The 8,244-nt window shown below is 40.8% G+C and overlaps 1 long non-coding RNA gene across 2 annotated transcripts; it reads left to right on the plus strand.

The window, feature by feature from the left end:
• The first annotated feature begins 6,380 nt into the window (after positions 1 to 6,380).
• Positions 6,381 to 7,996, plus strand: LOC145055471 (uncharacterized). Of its 2 annotated transcripts, none has more exons than XR_013685194.1 (4): positions 6,381 to 6,847; positions 7,086 to 7,364; positions 7,503 to 7,584; positions 7,772 to 7,996. It is a non-coding gene; the product is annotated as an uncharacterized LOC145055471 (long non-coding RNA). The 2 variants fall into 2 exon arrangements; XR_013685193.1 differs by having other exon boundaries at positions 6,384 to 6,847; positions 7,230 to 7,364.
• Positions 7,997 to 8,244: the final 248 nt, after the last annotated feature.

Here is an 8,244-nt window from a genome sequence, read left to right on the forward strand (position 1 = left end):
CACCTCCGACTGCCAGCTCACTCATAGGGTTTACAAGGCACAACTTATGGCCACTAGGTACCATACATCTCTCTCTTACTATAACCAGTCATGAGGGGAGAGACAGGGTCACACACACGATAAAGTTCTTGGTAGCACATTTCCCGGTAGAGCATGACGTCCTGCTTGGGCGACTGATTCTCTTCCAATTGCAGTCCATACCATCGACAGTCCACCACACCGAGAAGTTTAGCACGAGCAATGGACCAGACACTATTAGTGCCACTAGCCCATGTGTACGCCGTCACAATCAGACCATCCATGCCGCAGAGCTAGCACGGACCCAAATTGTAGAACCAAAGGGGGGCAAATAGGCGAGAAGAGAAAAATAGCAAAGCCTGAAGGCATAAGGTCAATAGGTACACCATCCTCGGGGAATCAATCTCCCTTATCTGGGTCACAAACCGAACGGTGGCAAGAAAGCATGACAAGTTACAGAAGAAACACATTAGCTACCCTGACCCGAGCAAGACAATATTGATCTGCGACACCAAAAGAACTTCTCAGACCTCGACAGAAACGAAAATAACGCCAAGACCAGGCGAGTTCATTCTCAAGGAGGGGAAAGCCAAAACTTGGATGGCCAAGTAGAAATTACCTCGAATCAAAGCAAGATTCAAAAGCCCCTCATAGAGAACGAAACAACAAATAAAGAAGAACTTGGAATAGACCACTGCCAGACATAGGAAGTCGGAGCATAACACTCTCCGACCCTCAGTGAGTCTCTATCTACCACCAGCAAGGTTGATGTCCCCCACATGGCCACATATTAGAAGGGCCAAAGATACCAGAAAATGGAGCAAGAATTGACACGATTGAGCAGGGATTTCAAGGTCAAACAGACCCCTCGAGAGGAAGTCGTGAGTACCAATGCTCCGAACAGGTTGCCCTTAGCATCCTTCGACCATCAAATCAACAAGGTACTGAATAGAGCCCCATGGGGAAGAGACATCAACAAAAAAATAGATCACTAATGCCACATAAATCTCCAATAAGCTCAAATGTTCGTTGGATCACTTCTCGCACGAGTCTCTTCCAAGTGATCTCCCAAATGACAAGAAGGACAGTGCCAAGGTTGCACAATTTGTAATAAGGAAAGCACACCAGGAAAAGAAAGACACTTGCCCTTATAAAAGGAATTAGGCAAGCGAAACCAGAGTACAAGGAGGCTTAGGAATCGTCTCCGTAAGGACGCATCAACTAGGAGCATGCCGACCCCACGTGCACAGAGACGCGATCGAGCTCCTGGAAAATGCTGCTGAGGAATTCCCAGGATACCATGTTCTCATACCTTCTCGAGACCAACATGCCACGACTCTGACCACCAACCATCGGTAACCCAGTTAACAGGGCATATATACTATAGGGCCAGCCTCATCACCCCATGAGGAGCCATGTTCTCCCTAGTTACCATCGACTGTTTCATTAAGCGAAAGAGAGTCGAGCAGCCATCGAGATCGAAAAAATCCTAGAACGGAGAACCGCCAACAACATCACGACTACATCACTTGCCCCAAGACTTGATGTCGAATAAGTACTCTTCAATCCGACACGAGGAACAAAAGCAATATCACCACTTAGGATTGCAAACAGAGTGCTGCGAGTGCCAAACTTTGGTGCAAACAACAACAAGACAAAGCAACATCCAAAAATAAACATACTCAAGCAGAAGCACGAGACCACTAGACTCCGCCAAACCGCCCAAAAGGCAAACTCCAAAATCACCACACTTGGCGTATGCGAGTGGAAAGATCCAAAACAGGAGACTGGGCGTTGGAAAATAATGGGTCTAGCCACGCACGACCCCTAGAGCAAGCTGAATGCCGCCAGGGTATGCACGAGCAGGACCACCAACGTAAACAAAGATGGAGTTTATGCCCTAAGAGCTCAGGACAGAGGAGTCACTCCCTGGACTTGGAGTGCGTGTAGTTTGCACCACCACCTCTAGAGCGAGGAGAAAGGTCCAGATAAGGCACATGTAAGGCACATCTAAGGCAAGGGTAATTTGATCAAGTAATGTGATCAAATTTCGAAAGAATAATCACACCCAAGCAGGCCATCGCAAGAGCTAGGCCTTGGTTTTTTCTATGATGTAGTCATCTCTCTTTCTTTACTCACCAAACAATTTAGATGTTTCTAAAACATTATTAATGAAGTAACAAAAGTTGACTATAAAAAAACTATCAGGACGTTTTTTACTATCCAAGCTCGGTACCATTTAAACAAGAGGTTATACACGTTTACCAAATGGTAACAAGGACTGATCATCCACATCATTTAAGCGAAACCGTTGTGAGAATGCAACAATAAGCTTCAAAGGCTCATAAACTTTCCCTAAAACATGTTAGTTAGGCCCAAAGAGCCATAACTTCTGACCATGACATGAATAAAGGCTTCAAAGGCTCATAACATTTTCGTTGAAACAAGTAATACCTAAGTCCTAAATGTCTCAAGGTGATGATCTCGACTTCACTTAGATGATTAAGGCTAGAGTGCAACCATCCAAGGCCCAAGACTTAAGAACAAATTCCCAAAAGGGGTAATCAGTAAACTTTAGCTAAAAAGGACACCCTAATAATGCAAACAATACAAAAAGCCCCAATATAGAAACAATGGTCTATGACCCAAATAAAGGGCTAATTCTGAGCTCCTAGTGTGAGCTCCCGTGATAAGCCAAAAAGGACCCTAAATAAATATGAGTCCTACAGTCATAAGTTTGGAAAATATAGTAACATGGCTAAATCACCAATCAAAAAAAAATCTGCCTATCAAGCAGAAAGACCTAATTCCTTACAAAACAAGAAAAAATTGTCTTGACTCGACCCCCCAAGGAGAACATGAACCTGGGGGAAGAATCTCCTCAGTAAGGATAAGTAAGGGCATATGAACCCTGACGGCCAATAAGAACCACCTTTGATTAAAAGCAAAAGCATTACAGAAACGGAAGTAAACATATCATCAAAAGACAATTTTTTTTCTGCCGGACAACTCCCTGACTTAAAAGAGCCACACAGGACCAAATAACAATTAACAATATTGTTTTGAGACATCGTCTCTAGAACATAAAGAAAATTCAAACATTGTTTCACACATAAACAACTCAGGAGGAGGGGATGATCCCTTACCAATTGATCAGAGGTGTCGTCGGATTTGTATGGATCATGTTCTAGAGGAACCTCCTTGGTATCGGGGTCATTGCACAATTGGTAGAGGCCTCCCAGGTCGAGCTCACCCAAACGGAGATACGAAGTGAAGTCCATCTCTATAAAAGCCTTCATAGAGGCATGCATTACCTGGGTAAGCTCCACGATGGTACTCGACCCTCAAGGATTGAACTTCCCAGCAACCACTTGCTCTCTCACCGCTTGTTTACCTCCTTCCACGCCGATAGCCATACACACCGCTTTCAGGCGCCTACTCCAAGCGAGAACTAAATGCTCTCGACCACCTTGTACACCACATGGACAACACACTTCTAGAGCAGCCACATCACGTCATCCTCCGCAGTCTTCCTCCTCACATCTTCCACCTCCAGCTGTCCATGTTGTTCCTCCATTCGGCCCTCCAACACCTTCTTCTCCTCCACTATGGCTTCAATCCGATGGGAAAAGCGCTCCACCGACCCATCCAAAATTTCCACCTGCTCCTCCATGGATGAGCAGGTGGAAAAGCGCTCCACCGACCCATCCAAACGGTCCTCAAATGCTACTCCTCATCCAGACTCAACAATCTCATCCTTAACTCGTACCGCTCGGCCATAATAGATGTAAGATCTACCAAATCCAAATTAACCTGGCGGAGGCGTCGAGCGGCAGCCACTCTGGGATGAGAGTTGGAGAGCAGCTCCAAGGATTCAAAGGTAGTAGGAGGGAATGCATGACGAACCTACTCATACGTAACATGATGTTATGTAAGAAAGGACTCTCGAGTGAGCTCCCACTCCAGGATATAGATGCTAGGGGCCGCCAAAGGCAGAGAAGAAGACCTTGCAACAATACTATCCTTTGCTGGGGGCGAGGCTAAATCAGGAGGATTTGAAAACCACCCTCCGACTCTTGCCTAGAGACACTTTCCCCCGGGTTGGTAGTATCCTCTGGCTCTTTCATGGGTTCACGAGGCAGTTCAGTCGCCTCTTCATCCATTCCCTCTGAAAGAATGTATGCACGCAAGATTGGGTAGAGGAGTTGAAGTAGTACTTGGAAGACCATAATTAAGGAAGCACACCCAAGGCTTGACATACCATCTCGAAACGAACTATTTTGTTAACACCATTAGGAGTTAGATTGTCCACAGAGAATCCATATTGGCGCATGATCTCAACAAAAAAGTCGATTGTCGACAACCGTAGACCCGACTTGAAGATAGGGATGGGGACTCCGACCTTGCCTTCTGGCAGCCGAGATATGATCGCCCCCTTTCAAGGATATTGCACCCCATGCTCAGGAAGAAAGTCGAATCGGGCCTGTAGGGCCTCAAACTCACTTGATGTAGGATCGATTTTAGTGCTCAACATTTTCATTATTAACCGATAACAAGAGAAAAGAAGCAAAGAGAAAGTAATGACATTTGAAGAACAAGAGAACGAAGAAAAGGAAACTGTCCATGATATGGGAAGTTTTAAATGTGAGACAGGAAATTCGAACAATTACAATGATGAAACCGTCTGCACAAACGGCTCCGTCACATCAGTGAACGTCAGAGCCATCTCCGCCGAACATGTATCTTGATCTAAGCTTGAAAAACTCATCTACCCTAAGCTAATGTTCAGGTTTACTAGCCCAGGGAACTTGTTAACGTATTCCTATAGGAATACATTAAAGATAACGTGACAGTTATCTAAAGGATGACTAGCTGACGGTCGCTACCCAACATAAGTGCTAGACCCTCGCCCTCGCCTTCGTGGCCTCGCACTTAGACCCCGATGCTCTAGCACCAAGGTCCAACTCAGAATGAGAAACTCTGGTCTACAGTAAGCCAAAACAGTACCAACCGCTTCCCAAAGCGACAAGTGTAGCGATTAAAGCGCTGCCCTACGATAGTTCTGCACCAATAACAAATAACTACTAGTGGTGCATGATCCGCCAATAGGACACCTCGATATCATGTCGACCCGGACAAGACAAAAGGTACTGTCGGGTATATGCTCCGATGACAACATTTATAAATGAAACCCTTCTTTTCCAGAATAAGGGATCGCCTCATTCTCTACCTTAAACTAAACCGTAATTCTCTCATCTAATTACTGAATATATCGTTGGATCTTTGTTCCGGGACCACCTCCCGAACGACGATTGACGTTGGTTCTTTCTTTTCTGTGATTCTGAGACACCCAAACGAAGCTATTCCCAAACAACGTTAAGCTCGGAGTACATATCGCAACAGTGGTCGGATTGGCGATCGTATCGCGAGCCAAAATCTTCGATTTAGTTTTGAGAAGCCCGGGTGTCTTCGATGTAGATCGAAAACAAATCAAAAACTACATTAAAGGGAAATTAAAATCGATGTTGTACAATTGAAAAGTAAGATGCAAAATTGAAATCGAACCACATCATATTTGGATGTTTATCTCCACATCAAAATCAAATCATATCAAATTGATGGTGAAGAAGGGAATAACATTAGTGATTGGAACCTTTTGGGTTTCCATTCTTGAACTTTAGTTTTAATCTGGGGTGCAATGGTTGTCACTGAAGAGATGGAGTTGGGTATTCATTTTTTATCTTTACTTCTAATCATAGTGGTGAAGGGAGTTTTTTTCCGACAATAAGTGATTTAAGAAAGAATGGGAAACTGAAACTAAAAAGGGAAGAGTACTGGCCAGTGATAGGAATAATGGATGGATATGAAAGGGGTGAAAAATGGTCTTTTCGTAGAGGGCACCATTGGTATGCAACATTGATGATAACCATTAGAGAAAGAAAGGGAATGAATGATAGGTTAAGGGGCGATGAGCAATCTATTAACAGGATTTTGGGGGCAGGGATGGCCGGATGGGGTAGGGGTTGGATTTATTAATAATTTTTTTGATTAATAATAATAATAATAATAATAATAATAATAATAAGACCTAATAAACATAACTTAGGGGTAAATAATAATTTCATATATAAAATTTGTAACAAAATGAAAATGAAACTATATGGTCCATTTATATAATTTTGTCTACAATTTTACTAACAAACAAGGATATATTATAACTTATTATATAAATTGAAACTTGAAAAATGAATAAGCATGCTTAATGAATTATATAAGTGGTTAATCCATATAATTGTAAACAACTAAGAAACATGCCTATATAATTTATTTATATACAATTAAAAGCGTAGGGACGAAAACCGAATTTTAACAAACATAGAGACCAAATTAGAAGTTCACAGCCCTTGATTTTGCAGAAAGTTCAGTGAAGCTCACGGCGAGACGAAGGAATAAGGATAGACGTTTCATAGTTCATACGTTAACGCAAAAAGTTAAAAATCAAGATCTGGTAGACGGATTTATTCCGGAAACGGTGGACGGAGTTATACCAAAAACAGCGTTTGGCACGGAATATTAACAAAAGTGATGGACAGAGTTTTACTAAGAATGGTGGTGTTGGACGGAGTTATACTAAGAATGGTGTTAACATGGAGATGCCTCTGTGGTTATAAGCGTCGGCAATTCAAGACTCCATTAAAAACCCTAATCGTGAAACGCTCTCTAGATCTGCGAAGATGAAGGCGTCGTCAATTTGAAGAGAAGAAACGTCAACATCGATCCGTGTTAAAACCCCTAATCATCAACTCATCTGTCTAGCCTGCATATCAAGGTAATCGAGATGATGAATAATTAATAGTTGTGTTATTGATAGATTTATTTCTTCCAATATGAGTTGAATAATTAAAATAGTTGTGCATTATATATCCCCATATGATGTTTGGGTTTGAGTCCCCGTTTATGTAAATTGAAGTATATATCGCATCTGATGGCATTACTAAACTGATTCTTTTGTTTTAGATTATCTTACTATGAGTTGATTTTTTACTTATTGCATATGCTTGTTGCAGTTTGCAAAAACCCTAACTTTTTTGGGAACTTTGTGTTTCGTTCATACAGAGAGTTTGAAAATATATAGAAAACCAAATCTTGGTTGAAGATTCTAATTTATCTTATGTTTTGATGTTACAAACATAAATTATTAATATTGTAAGTGATCGAGAGGAAACCTATTTTGTTGAGATATGGAACGTTTTGTGAGGAGTTTGGGGGCGATGGTTGTCATAGCTGCCATATACATTGGCATATTTCAGGCTGCACTAGTGATTCCACAGAGTTCTACGCAGAATGTGAGCCTTTTGCCACTTGATTCGATTCAAATCTTATATATATATATATATATATATATATATATATATATATATATATATATATATATATATATATATATAGCTTTGATTGATTCCTTAATTTGTTTGCATTTGCAGCTGCCCTTGAATCTCTTTGTGTTGCTACTATGCTGTGCCCTTTTAAAGACTGGAATTGGTTTGATGCAAACTTAATTCCTCGGTAGGAATTCTTGTTACAATGCCTTAATTTTGCAATAAATAAAAAAATGGAGTTATTTTGCAATTTTTCATATCATTCCATTCCAGCATGGTATTAAAAACAAACAAACAAACAAACAAACGACATGGAATTAGAAAAATGGAAGGAATCGCATCAAGAATTAACTGTTGCGGTTGTTTCTATGTAGGATGTAACTGAATCGTAAGGATTCTTGAAGAAAGAAGTGGCAGAAGTATGATGAAAATTTGGGAGTTTAAGGGTTGGGAACTTAATTAGCAAGCATGTTTATTTTATTGTTTTTCTGTTGTAGTACTATTTCGTAAATTTTAGGTTAAACTCAAAAACCTATCTCACCCTTAGTATCATTTACCCGGAACAACTTCTTTACCAATCATAAGGTGAAATTAATTTATAGTTTAGGAGTAATATTAGAATTTGTGTGTTGCGTTCTACAAAAATCAACTTATGTAAATAGTTGTTAAAATGAATTTTTTGCATGGTTTTCATTTCTCATTTTTGGACTGTCGAAGGCACTAAGGTTGCGTTTAGTTACGGAAAAACAATTTTTATTTTCTGTTTTTTGTTTTTCCTTTTCAATTTCGTTTTCCATTTTCAGTTTTCATTAAAAATTAAAAAAATGCGTTTAGTTAAAACTTATTC

Source organism: Lactuca serriola, chromosome 5, assembly GCF_051521515.1.
Source record: "Lactuca serriola cultivar US96UC23 chromosome 5, Lser_US96UC23_V15, whole genome shotgun sequence".
In the NCBI taxonomy this organism is placed as follows: Eukaryota; Viridiplantae; Streptophyta; class Magnoliopsida; order Asterales; family Asteraceae; genus Lactuca; species Lactuca serriola.